Here is a 14,096-nt window from a genome sequence, read left to right on the forward strand (position 1 = left end):
AACATCACTGAACTGCACACTTAAAAATCCTTAAGGGGGGCACTTGGGTGTCTCAGTTGATTGAGCATCCGACTTCAGCTCAGGTCATGTTCTCACAGCTTGTGAGGTCGAGCCCCACATTGGGCTCTCTGCTGACAGCTTGGAGCCTGGAGCCTGCTTCAGATTCTGTGTCTCCCTCTCTCTCTGCCCCTAACTCATTCATACTCTGTCTCTGTCTCTCTGAAAAATAAACATTAAAATCTTTTTTACTAAAAAAAAAGTCCTTAAGATAGTAACTTTTATGTGTATTTTATTACAAGTTTAAAAACTATGTTCCAAAGACTACAGAAGACTGGGCTTTTCATAAAATACTAAGCAGCTGTGCTCATTTTGACTATTTGATGGTTTCATGTCAATGATAAGATTCAGTTAGAAAAGCAGTGGTTGGGAAAACTGCTGGCACCATATTTTTTTTTTTTAAGTCTTAATGTCTTTGAAAAAGTAGTGAAAATTGCTAATATAATTAAACCTCAACCCTTGAGTACACGTCTTTTAAATATTCTAGGTGGTGAAATAGCAAGTACAGAAACTGCATTTCAGAACAATCTGAAGCAGAGATTATAAGCAATAATGATACATTGGTCATTGAGGAAAAATGTAACATTTTGACTTGGGAACTCAACCTTAGGATGTCATTTTTACTTGAAGGAATCATTGACATTTTTCTGAAAACTGCCCTCCTCACATTTCCATGAAAATAAAGATATTTATTACCAATGATAAAATGAGCTTTCTAAAAAAATTCAGATTTTGGAAAACTTATATCTGAGACCAAGTTTGATAGCATCTTACTACTAGACCTCTGGTCAGCTCAGTGAAAATGAGTTTGATCATTTAAAAAAAATTTTTACAGTAGGCTCCATGCCCAAAGCAGGGCTTGAACTCAACCCTGAGATCAAGAGTCACATGCTGAACTGACTCATCCAGCCAGGCACCCCTTAATGTAATTTTTGATGTATGTCAATATTTGGAAGATCTGCATAACTTAGTGAACCAATGTTTTCTGATGACCGATGCATGTTGATAAGAGATTATTGAAAATGCCAGGTAGACCAAATGGATTTCGATAGAAGAATGCAAAAAGATATCTATCATGTCAAGCTTCCATGTTGCAACTAACCTTTAGGGAACACTGTCAGCTTTTGGTGCAGTGTCCAAGAAGAATATTATGCGATTATCTGAAAAAGCTGGAAGAAAGCTCTTGTGCACATAAGCCATCTATGTGTGTGAAATGGGATTTCCTAATACACTTAAACCATGGCATGGCTCAACAACAAGCTGAATGCACAAGTAGGTAGGAAATTCAAGGGTCTTCTATCAAGTCAGACATTAAAGAGATTGGCAGAAATGTAAAACAAGGCCAGACTTTTCATAATTTTGTTTGGATATATATTTTTCATAAAAATGCTATTTATGTAACCATGTAATAGGTTTACTTTTAAACAAAAACACTTGTTAAATGTTTGAATTTTTCATGGAATAAATATTGACATATCTCAATTCCTCAGTTTTTTAAGATGGTTTAAAAAATCAGTGATTACAGTGGTGATTAAGGAGCAAGCACAGATGGATATGGTTAGTCTTTTTTAAAATTTTTTATTTTGTTTGAGAGAGCATGAGTGGGGTAGGGGCAGAGAGAGAGGGAGACAGAATCCCAAGCAGGTTCCATGCTGTCAGCACAGAGCCTGATGTGCTGCTCGAACCCACGAACCCTTAGATCATGACCTGAGCCGAAACCAAAAGTAGGACGCTTAACCACTGAGACACCCAGGCACCCTGAATGTATTCAGGCTTGCATCATTCCCAAAAGTCAACACTAACTTTCAAATATTTCAAAAAACTAGTATAGTATAAAACAGGGTTGTATATAAGGTTGCATGTAACAATGTTGAATGACTGCTTTTGTTATTCTTTAATACTTTTCATATTAGGAGTGCCTTTTACAATGTTAAGGCTAGAACCTTATAGGTACCAATGAACATTCTATGACAATGAATTTTCAAAGGACAGGAGAGAGTAGCCTGCATAAACCACTAAAATTAGTAAAAAGATAAATTCAGTCTTTTAGGTGTTTGAAGCTCTGAGCAGTGTGTCTAAAATATTCTTTATGCATAATACAGCAAAAGACAAACCCTCAATGAAAGAAAGACCAATGAAATTTCTTCAGGAAGAAGGGAACTGAAAATAGAAGTGAGATGCAAGAGTGAAAGGTCAAAGAAATCAGATATTCATCTAAAGAATGACTACAGAAAGAAAGCATTAATAAAACTGATTTTAAAGGAAAAAGCAAAAAATACATCTGGTAACATTGGGCAGCATGTTACATATACCTTAGTTCCTGGAAATGGAAATTTGCAAGTGTTAAATACCTATAATGTATGAAGCTCTGTGGAAAGTATGGTACTGCAACAGAAGCTGCAAAGAGGAGTAAAACAAGTTTTTCTAAGGAATTTCCAATCTGGAAGATGAGAAAAAGCAAGTGTCCAAATGTCAGTTGATATTTATGAGGGGCATAAATGTTAACAAAAGATGAAATACAATTACAGAAAATTTCTTACTTTGGAATGCCTTATATTACTTTACCACAGCCAGGTTAGTGCCTTCTCTTGCCTTTATCTAGATGGAAGTGGCCAAAACTACTACTCTTCCCAATTAATTTTTATCTGAGTTTCTTTTCAAGATAAGGGCCCAGAGAAAAGAGCACAAATAATATGTTGTTATTACAGTAGAAGCATAAATAATGTTGGTTTGTTACTATTTCCAGGTTTAAAGGAGTGCATTCAAGGTTCATTTTCTTGCAACTCTAGATGTTTAAAAATAGAACTCAGAAGTATTCAAAACTCTCCTATATCAAGTTTAGACTACAGAGCAGAGATTATGGAGTATGAATCAGGACTGCAGCGAAACTATAGTTAAATGAAGACTGTCACATCAAACAGCCATCGGGACTTGAAAGGCTTCTGAAATAGTCAAGAAAGCAAAGCTTGAGACTGAATGTCAGATTATTTTACATCAAGATTGGGAAGGTGCCCTGAAAAGGGTGTGAATACACCTTGAAGAAAGCTTTGCTGAGGAAGGTTAAGTGATACAAGCTGATAGCATTTCGATAGTCCTAGTAAACCTAGTAATCCTAGTAAACCTGCTGTAGATACAGGTAACCAGAAGGTAATCAATGAGCTTAATTGTTCAAAATGGTGGCCATTAGACATATGTGTCTGTATTGAGCACTAGAATATAAAATGCACTAGACAGTTTGAACCTATGTTCCAAAGGAAGAGCCAATGGAACTTGATGGTAGATTGGATAAGGGAGAACAAGAGGGAGTAATGTTTTTTCTAGATTGTGCCACTGAGTAGGTAGAGAGGCCTGCCTTGCCTGCGTAACTAGGGAGTTGAAGTCTTTAGGCTGACCAGGAATTGATTACGTTAAGCCTGTGTTCAGTTTCCATAGAGCTTTTACTTGGAGGCCAGCCTGCAAGGCAACAGTCTTGAATAAATTAACCCACACCTCTTAGTGGTTGAGTCAACTCAGCATAACTTTTAGAAAGGAATGGACTTGTACTCCGAACACCATTTTCACAGACATGATTATTTTCATAGCTGATATTTCAGGGTAAATTTCATAAAACAAATTGAGGTTTAATTTGAAATCTTTGTAGTTTCTCCCAACTTTTGCTTTGCTTAAGTAGAATGGATTTGTCTATGAGATAATTGTTGTTGTTTTTAATAGCAAGAAACAGACCATTGACCTAAATTGAAAGAGTTGGAAGGAGCAGGAAAGGAAATTGAGCATTTTCTTTTCTAAGTCCTTTTCAGTCACTTCCTTCCTGTCTTCTATTATCTGATCTCTCTGTAACTACATGTTGATAATGTTTGAGATTCTAGGCTGTTGTAATTGTGGGGATTTGATGATCAGAACTGTTCCTGTCACTTTGGGAACATTTTAGATGTGTTAAATTCCATTGGTCATTGGGAATTTGCCTGCTCTGATTGCTTTGAATTGCATATCCAAAATGTGGCTCCTATGTTGTTATTATTTTCTGGACCCCAAACACTTTTAATTATTTTTAAGACCTCATATCAAATGTAAAACATATACTTACTCATGACTGAATGGGCTGAGCAAAATATTAACTTCCTATGCATGGGGAGAATTAACTCCGTTCCTTTTGGATGCTTCAAAGAATCTTGTAGGAAACAAAACGTGTGGATAGTTAAGTTTTGTGCTCATACTCAAGTATGCCCTTTAGACCTTTACTCACTGCCTGTCATGAATGATTATTTAGTATTCATAGTAAACCAGGAAGTTATATTGTCCTTGTTATACATATAAGAAAACTGAGTTACAGAGAAATAAGGTCAAACAGCTTTAAAGTAATAAAGGAGCACCTAAGAATTAATGTAGTCATCAAAGAACTTCTAATTTGGTCCAAAACACCAAAATCGGTGATTACAATACATTCCTTACCAAGGAACGTTTCATTACATGATAGTTACGAACATTTGCCCTTTCCCCAGTATTAGAAGTGCTGGATTAATTTGCTTGAATATGTCTGCTATGTAATCCCAATATACTACTCCCACAGACGGCCCTTCAGCTTCCACCTCTGTTTGGCTTTGCACTTATAATTACTAGAGGCCTTGTGCTTCCCCCCACCCCCCACCCCCCACCCCCACCCCCAGCTTCACCTTGTGTCAGTGTGACCTTAACTTCTCTTACTCTTCCCTTCATTTGTGATTTAGTACTGTATACCAACTTCATAGATTTGGAACATACTATTATGTGTTTATCCTTTTGCAGACTGAAACTCATTGTTAGATTCCTCCATCAGGTACTGACACTATGTAAGGCTTAAAACATTATGTCACAGTTCATAAGTTTCAGAGATCTGGGTGTGCTGGGCTGAGTGCCTCCTTCAGGTCTCTCACAAGGCTGAATCATGGTTGTTGGTTGGGACTGTAGTTTCATCTGAAGGCTTGACTGAGGAAGGATCCACTTCCAAGCTCATGCATGTGATTGTTGTCAGGGTTCAGGTGTTTCAGGCTTTTAGACTGAGTGCTTCTGTTCCTTGCCAGCATTGGCCTGCAGCTTCCTTCAATTCTTTGCCATGCTGGTTTCTCGATAAGGCAACCTACAACATGGCAGCTGACTTTCCTCAAAGCAATAGAACATGAGTGTGAGAAAGAGCAGGCAAGAGGAAAGTCACAGTCTTTTTGTTACTTAATTTCGGAAATGACATCCTGTTGTTTTGTTATATTCATTTTTTAGAAATGAGTCACAAATTTCCAGCCCACATTCAAGGAAAAGGGGTTTAGGGGTCACTAGGGACCATCCTAGAGGCTCCCTACCACAGTCTTTACTACATTAAGCCCTAAATTCTTTTGTTGTATGGGAATGGAAGCATGACCTTTCTGTTAGATTTAGGTAGCTCTGTGTTTATTCCAGGGAAGCCTGGAATGGAAGTCTGGCTTCTTGGCCAAAATAAGAATAGACGATGATGCATATAGTTAAATGGTTACCTAACCTGGTTTTAACTCCCTAGTATATAGTATAAAACCCCTCAGTAAACTCATGCCTCAGCATCCCTGCTATTATAATATCTTCCTCCTATCTTGGTAGTTCATACTGCAAAGACAAAGTATGTTCTGTGTGATTAACCAAGGGCACTGGGAGCTGTGCCCTGAAGCCTCCGATCTCTATCTGCCTGTGCTTTCCTTCCTGTACTGTATCCTTTACTTTTACTAAAGCCTTATATAAGCATATCCCCTGGAGTCACATCATCCCTTTGAGTGATCCAGTCCCATGTGATCATTGCAGTTAGGCTGGTCTGTCCCCACACTGTGCACTTCAGATGTAGCCACTGTGTCTGAATCCCAACAGCATCCAGGTGGCTGTGGAAACTCCCAGCAGTAGTCAAATAACCCGTGGGGCTATGAAGAACCTCCTCAAATGCCTTTCCCTAAGGTCAGTTTTTCTGTGAGGGGAAGACCTCTTTCTATCCTGCTGCCCATGCCACTGTCCCCTATTGTTTCTTTATATAAAACCAGCTTGCTGAATTTTTATGTTGCTGTAGGAATGCTTATCATGTTATATTACAATTAATCTCAATCCCTAGACAGATTAGGAGCTTGAATGCAGGGACTCTGGCTTAATTTTATTTATATTCACAGTGCCTATTGTCTAGCACAATGCTGTGCAATAGCAATGAAATATGGGCCACATATGTAATTTTAAGTTTTCTAGTAATCCAATTAGAAAGTGTAAAAAAACGTCACTGCACTGACAGTATGGAGACTGCTTGGGATGCTCTCTCCTCCTCTCTCTCTCTGCCCCTCCCCTGTTCTCTCTCTTTCTGTCTCAAAATAAGTAAAAAATTTTAAGGGTAAAAAAATTGGTAAAATTAATTTTAATAATGTGTTTCATCTAACCAATATATTTAAACTATATTATCAACATGTAATATGAAAATTACTGAGATATTTCTTTTCTTTTGATATTGAGATTTTGAATTTTAGTGTTTATTTTATATTTACAGTACATCCTAATCAGATTAGCATTTCAGATTCTCAATAGTCATGTGTAGCCTGTCACCACTGAATGGGACAGTCAGGACATGTTAGCACATAAAAGGTGTTCAAGTATCTCTAGGTACATAAGAGGTACTTATTTGTTTAGAATTTACCAATTGCTATGCCAGCTTATTCCTTGACACTTAGCATATATTATCTCAATACACATACAATCTTGAGACACAGGAATCATTATTCTCAGTGTTAAACAGAAAACCGTTTTTTTTCCACCATTGTATACCCAATTCCTGGCTTATTTTTAAGATATTTATTTTATGAATAAATTAATGACTATTGATGAGTGAACATTTGGGCTTAAATGTTCAAAAGTGAGTGACAGTCTCAAACCCAGCTCTCTGACTTCATCCATGGGCTCTTCACTCTCCTGCTATACTTCCTCTATGGACAGGTGAAAGAACTGATATGTTAATTAATAAGGAGCATATTAATAAGAACCTGGAACTCTACCCAAAATACAAGAATCCAGCTTGTATCACTTACGTGAAGCACTTGTTGAATAACTAAATTATCCATCAGAAACTGTTTAAAAGTGGGGTTATTAGGAAAAATATGTTAAAAGACACTTGTGTTATGTCAATGACTAATAAAAAATGAATTCTTATTGCAACCAACCTTATTATGTATATCATGCCACTAGAAAGAGATGAGGATAACTCTTATTTTTATCTATTTTTTAGTTGAGGTATAGTTGACACACAATGTTAAATTAGTTTCAGGTGTACAACATAGTGATTTGACAAGTGCATACATTACGTTACAATCAAAACTGTAGCTCCCATCTTGTGTATGTTTATAAGTGTATCACCATACAACTCTATTATAAATACCACTGACTATATTCCCTATGCTGTACCTTTTATCCCCATGACTTATTCATCCCATGACTGGAAAGCCTGTACCTCCCACTCCCCTTCACCCATTTCACCCATTCCCCCCAACCACTGCCCCTCTGGCAACCATTAGTTCTCTATATTTATGAGTCTGTTTGTTCATTTGTTTTGGTTTTTAGATTCCACATATAAGTGAAATCATACAGTATTTGTCTTTCTTTTTCTTATTTCATTTCATTTATTTCACCTTCTAGGTCCATACATGTCACAAATGGCAAGATCTTATTCTTTTTTATGGCTGAGTAATATTGGGCTCTGTGTATGTGTGTGTATGTGTGTGTGTGTGTATGACATCTTTATTCATTTATTGATGGACACTGCTGCTTCCATATTTTGATTATTGTAAATAATGCAATAACCATAGGAACGCATATATCTTTTTTACTTTTTCTTTGGGTAAATACTCAATAATGGAAATGGATCATATGGTAATTCTATTTTATTTATTTATTTATTTATTTATTTATTTATTTATTTATTTATTTTTAAATTTGTTTATTTCTTAGAGTGCACAAGTGGAGGAAAGGAGGCAGAGGGAGAGAGAGAGACAAAGAGACAGAGAGAGAATCTTAGGCTCCATGCCCAACACTGAGCCTTCCATGAGGCTTGATCCCACAACCCTGGGAGCATGACCTGAACCAAAATCAAGAGTCAGACACTCAACCAACTGAGCCACCCAGGTGCCCCTATTTTTAATTTTTTAGGAACCTCCATATTGTCTTCCACAGTGGCTATACCAATTTGCATTTCTGACAATAGTACACAAGGGTTCCCTTTTTTCTACGTCCTCACCAACACTAATTGTTTCTTGTGTTTTTTATTTTAGCCATTCTAACAAATGTGAGGTGGTATCCTCTGAAGGTTTTCATTTACATTTCCGTGATGATGAGTGATGTTAAGCATCTTTTCATGTGTCTCTTGGCCATCTGTGTGACTTCTTTGGAAAAATGTCTATTCAGGTCCTCTGTCCATTTTTTAATCTAATGTGTGTGTGTGTGTGTGTGTGTGTGTGTGTGTGTGTGTGTGTGTTGAGTTGTATAAGTTCTTTATATATTTTGGATATTAATCCCTTATTGGGTATATCATTTACAAGTGTCATCTCCCATTCAATAGGTTGCCCTTTAGTTTTGTTGATGGTTTCCTTTGCTATGCAAAAGCATTGTATTTTGGTGTAGTCCCAATAGTTTATTTTTGCTTTCATTTCACTTGCCTGAGGAGACATATCTAGAAAAATGTTGCTAAGGCCAGTGTCAGATTACTGCCTATGGTTTTCTTCCAGATGTTTTATGGTGTCAGATTTCACATTTGGATCTTTTATCAATTTTGAGTTTATTTATGTGTATGGTATAAGAGAGTGGCCCAGTTTCATTCTTTTGTAGGTAGCTTCCAGTTTCCCTAGCATCATTTATTGAAGAGACCATCTTTTCCCAGAGAATAACTCTTTAAATAGCCTTTGAATTAGTATACTGCAATATCCCACAGACCTTCCTTTCATGAGCAAATTCTTGGATATGATTAAATGTGAAGCAGATAGAGAGGGACTGTTCATTCACCTGTGTAGCAGCTGCAAACTGGCATAGTCCAGACAGGTCCAAACCAATACTAAATGACTAGCAGAATCCGTGTAGGGATTGCCCTATTTGGTTCGATAGGCTTTTAGGGATTGGTTAGTCAGGGAAATATCACCAGCTACCCCTACTCTGGCTTTGTATAGCAGCACTGGCCAATAGTTCTGTATCTACATGGTCTAACTGCAGCTGCTGGCCACCTGTGTCTGTTGAGGAACTGAATTTTTAATTTTACTTAATTTTAATTAATTTAAAGTTAAATGGCTACATGTGACTATTTGACCACATGTTTCTTCTTGGATAATACAGTGTTACAGGGTGGGTGGAAGATTTCCACAGATGTATCTCTCTGTCACTGGGATCCCCATAGGCTTGTGGGAGTTATCAGTGGCACCCTGGTAGAGCCTGTCTGAGGCCTTATCTGAGTTCCCCTATGGGCTGATTCAGCACCTAGTTGCCCTCTTGCCTCCTGATGATAATTCTTCCTACCTCTAGGACATGGACGTATAACAATGAGTTTATCTATGTGTAGCTTAGACATCTGCCTTTGAACAATTTCCTTTCTTTTATAGAGTAAGATTTGTCATCTTGATATCCTGTAGAACTTTGGTCCATTTCTTTGATGATATTATGCTAACGAGATAGACCTGACAAATAGGAAAAAAAGTAAGCATTCTGTAAGACTTAATAAAACACACACATGCCAGAGGATGGGAAATAAATGTAAAGAAATTCAAGGACTGCCACATTAGTGAGATTTTGGGGGTCTGACTATAGTCTGGCGCACAAGTTGTACCACTCACCACAAAGAGGCACAGTGTTTGATGAACCTCTTTGGGGTCGTGGGTAACATACACCATAAACGGATGTGTTGCCCTAAGTAATTTATAAAGTAATTCACACAACTCTACCTTTATATGAGGCCACAAGCAAGAGAAGGCTCTATACCATGCTCAGGCTATGGTGCAAGTCATCTGCCCCTCTGGCCTAATGGCCCAGAGAGTCCAATGGTACAGGGAAGTTTGGTGCTGTATGAGTCCTCTCCAAAACCCTTTTTTTTTTTTAAAAGGGGAATTCTAGCAAAAACCCCTAGCATCATGCCCTCTTTTGTTGACAAGTATTCTCCATTTGGAAAAAGGGTTCCTAGATTGCTACCAGGCCCTGTTCTTAGGACAAAAATTGACTCTGCTGAACTGTCCATCATGAATGGGGTATTCTCTGATTCACAAAACTATATAATTGGGTTGGCACAGCAGCATTTCATTGTTACAGGAAACAGTATATACATGGCCAGTCCAAGCAGCTCTTTTTTTTTTAATGCTTTTTTACATTTATTTGTTTTTGAGAGACAGAGAGAGACAGAGCACAAGCTGGGGAGGGGTGGAGAGAGGAGGAGACATAGAATCCGAAGCAGGCTCCAGGCTCTGAGCTGTCAGCACAGAGGCCAATGTGGGGCTCGAACTCATAAACCATGAGATCATGACCTGAGCGGAAGTCGGACGCCCAACCGACTGAGCCCCTCAGGTGCCCCCAAGCAGCTATTAAGGCATAATTAGGATATATAAGCAAGTCACCTCAGTGTTCTGTCATACCTCAGTCCACACATATGGCCGCATGAGGAGTGAATGAAAAGAAAGAAAGTAGGGTCCTGGTTTATGAATTGGGTTTGTTTAGTATGCTGACTCCAGCCAGAACTATTTTATAGCCCTACTTAGAAATGATACTAAATGACAGTGATAAAGCCAACCTTGTTATAGCCTGCCACCAGGAACAGATGAGAGTAAATCTTTTAAATGACTTTTGAGTTACTTATACTGAAATACCCCACGGCCTTTATAAGAGCAGATTCTTGGATGTGATTAAATGTGAAGCAGAGATAAAGTACTGGTTCATTCACCTTTATAGCATCTACAAACTGACTAGTCTAAACAGGCAAAAAAATCAACAATAAATAACTATCAGAACAGGATTCCCTATCTGGTTTGATAAACCTATTAAGCAAGTACGAGAGTGACTGACGAGCCACTACATCTGGTTATCAACTTTGGACTTTGGTGGATAGGTATCCTGATGTATGAATTAACATTGATTCATGGACAGGGGCTAATGGGTTGACTTGCTGGTCGGAAACAGTATATCCAGTACTGTGGGTGTCAGTCAACCTCTTTCACCAGCCACCCTGGTGTTTGCTTATTAGGCCTATCCATAAAGTGAGATGGCAGCAGGGAAGTAGGCTCTGCATGGACCTCCCCTCACTTCTGCCTCTCCTGGGTACCCGTGTGCTGTGAGTCAAAGCCATGCTGAGTTCCAGACGGAGCACACCATTCTCCAAGGAACTGATGAGCTACTTGGAGGCAGGTGAGTACATTGGGCACTTTGCATCATGGAAGGAGCAGCAGTTTGTTCTCCTGGGCATAGAAACATATTTCAGAAATGAATTAACCTTTTCCTGCCCCAAGCGCTCCACCAGCACTAAACAGAAGACCATACTCATTGCCATTTATGTTCCATACAAATCACTTCAGACCAAGGAACTTGTTTATATGGAAGGACATAATGGAATGGAATTACACTCACAGGGTACACCAACATTATCACAAGCTCCAACAACCCAAAAGCATCTGGCTTGACAAAATGGTAGATTGGCCTGCTAAAAATCCAGTTACTACATTAGCTGAAAGAAAATTACCTTACAGGATTGAGATGCTGTTTTACAGGATGAATAATTGACTTAAATCAGTAGACAGCAAGTATACCTTTCCCTCGTAGCTAAATATATGAGCCCAGGAACCAAGGGGTGGAGGTCAGGGATGGTCCTATTCAGTCTTTTCCTTGTCTTTTAAAAATTGAGATGTGGGGCACTTGGGTGCCTCAGTTTGTTAAGTATCCAACTTCTGCTCAGGTCATGATCTCACTTTCGAGCCCTGCATTGGGCTCTCTGCTGTCAGCATGGGGCCTACTTCAGATCCTCTGTTCCCCTCTCTCTCTGTCTCTCACCTACTTGGTTTTTTTTTATTTTTTATTTTTTATTTTTTTATTTTTGGGACAGAGAGAGACAGAGCATGAACGGGGGAGGGGCAGAGAGAGAGGGAGACACAGAATCGGAAACAGGCTCCAGGCTCTGAGCCATCAGCCCAGAGCCTGACGGGGGCTCGAACTCACGGGCCGCGAGATCGTGACCTGGCTGAAGTCGGACGCTTAACCGACTGCGCCACCCAGGCGCCCCTCTCTCACCTACTTGTGCTCTCTCTCTCAAACATAAATAAAATTTAAATGTAAGTAAATAAAAATTGAGATGTAATGCACATTTACATAGTGTACAATTAATTATATTTTTGAGAGAGAGAGAGAGAACAAGCAGGGGAAAGGGTCAGAGGGAGAGAGAGAGAGAATCCCAAGCAGGCTCCATGCCCAGTGCAGAGTCCAACATGGGACTCGATCCCACAAGAGTCACTCAACTGACACTCAACTGACTGAGGCACCCAGGCGCCACACCATGAAGTGATTTTCTTTAAAATATATTCACAAAGTTGTGCAACCATCACCACTATCTGATTCTAGAACATTGTCATTATCCTTAAAAGAAAGCCTGTACCCTTAGTGGTGTCCCTCCATTTCCCTTCCTCCTAGCCCTAGGTAATCACACATCTACTTTCTGCCTCTGGGTTTGCCTATCCTGTATATTTCTTATGAATGAAACGATATATAATATGTGGCCTTTGTAGCTAGCTCCTTTCATTTGGTATGATGTTTTAAAGGTTCATTCACGTAGAATGTATCAGTACTTTATTCCTTTTTATGGCTAAATGATATTCCATTGTATGGCCTTTCACTTTTATCTGGTTTTTTTGGTTTTTTGTTTTTTTAAGTAAGCTCTATGCTCACGAGGTTTAAACTCACAACTCTGAGATCAAAAGTTGCATTCTCCACCAACTAAGCAATTATTTTTCTGAACTATAGCTCATTGATCTCTTGCATTAGTGGATTTTAAAAGGAGAATTCTTTAAAGGAAAAGTGGAAATTGAGGCTATTTGCTTTAATTCTTTGTTCCAGGATAATCTTGCCCAGGAATATAAAGAATACATAACTTCACTATTTGCTTTAGGATGTGCTTGCCAGTCAGTGTATCTGGGAAGATCATCTGTAGGAACGTTTGCTATTAAGATAACAGCTTGCTCACCTGGAAAAGAGCTTGCTTCTCTGACAACAGTTTACTTATCAAAAATTACTTTAAATCCTCACTTTGCTGTCATAAACTTTGCCAGTTCCAACCAGGTCTCTGTCTAAAAGGATCTTCTTTAAACCACTAAAGTCTAAACCTTCAAAGCCTTAATCCTTAACCCTTCCTTAATCCACCCTCCTCCCCTCCTTCCCAGTCACAATTGAGTCAAGGTGGCACTGTCCTCTCCTGCAGTAAATTTAATAAACTCAACTCTCAACTTTGAGTAGATTTCTCTGGTGGTCTTATGCAAAGTTGACAAAATTTGACAAAAATGACAACAATGACTGGGCATTTTTTACAATTTGTAGGTAAACAAAATTCTCTTGTCAAACACAGACTCTATGATCTAATCTTAGTTTCATATCTTACTTTCATTTTTTTCTTAGTTCACTTACCTATTTTTTTTAAGTTTATTTATTTATAATCTCTACACTCAACATGGGGCTTGAACTCACAACCCCGAGATCAGGAGTCTCATACTCTACCGAGCCAGCTAGGTACCCCTAACTGCTCACTTATCTAAACCAGATTAAAATGACAATACTTGTTTTGAGCCAACCAAAATAATAAAGATCTGTGGACGCTGTTAAAATCAGATTTTTATTTTCCCAAGTAATTATTAGTAGGCTGTCAATACAGGGTAAATATTTTTAATCAATATTAAGACGTGTATCTTCTAAGTACAGAAGCTACACAGTTACCTCTGATTTTGCATCTACAGTATATCTAGTTCCTTTAGCTTAATGTGGTAATTTATGGGAAATAAAATGTGGTTGTGTTTGTTACA

The sequence above is a fragment of the Prionailurus bengalensis genome, chromosome B4 (genome assembly GCF_016509475.1).
Source record: "Prionailurus bengalensis isolate Pbe53 chromosome B4, Fcat_Pben_1.1_paternal_pri, whole genome shotgun sequence".
Lineage (NCBI taxonomy): Eukaryota > Metazoa > Chordata > Mammalia > Carnivora > Felidae > Prionailurus > Prionailurus bengalensis.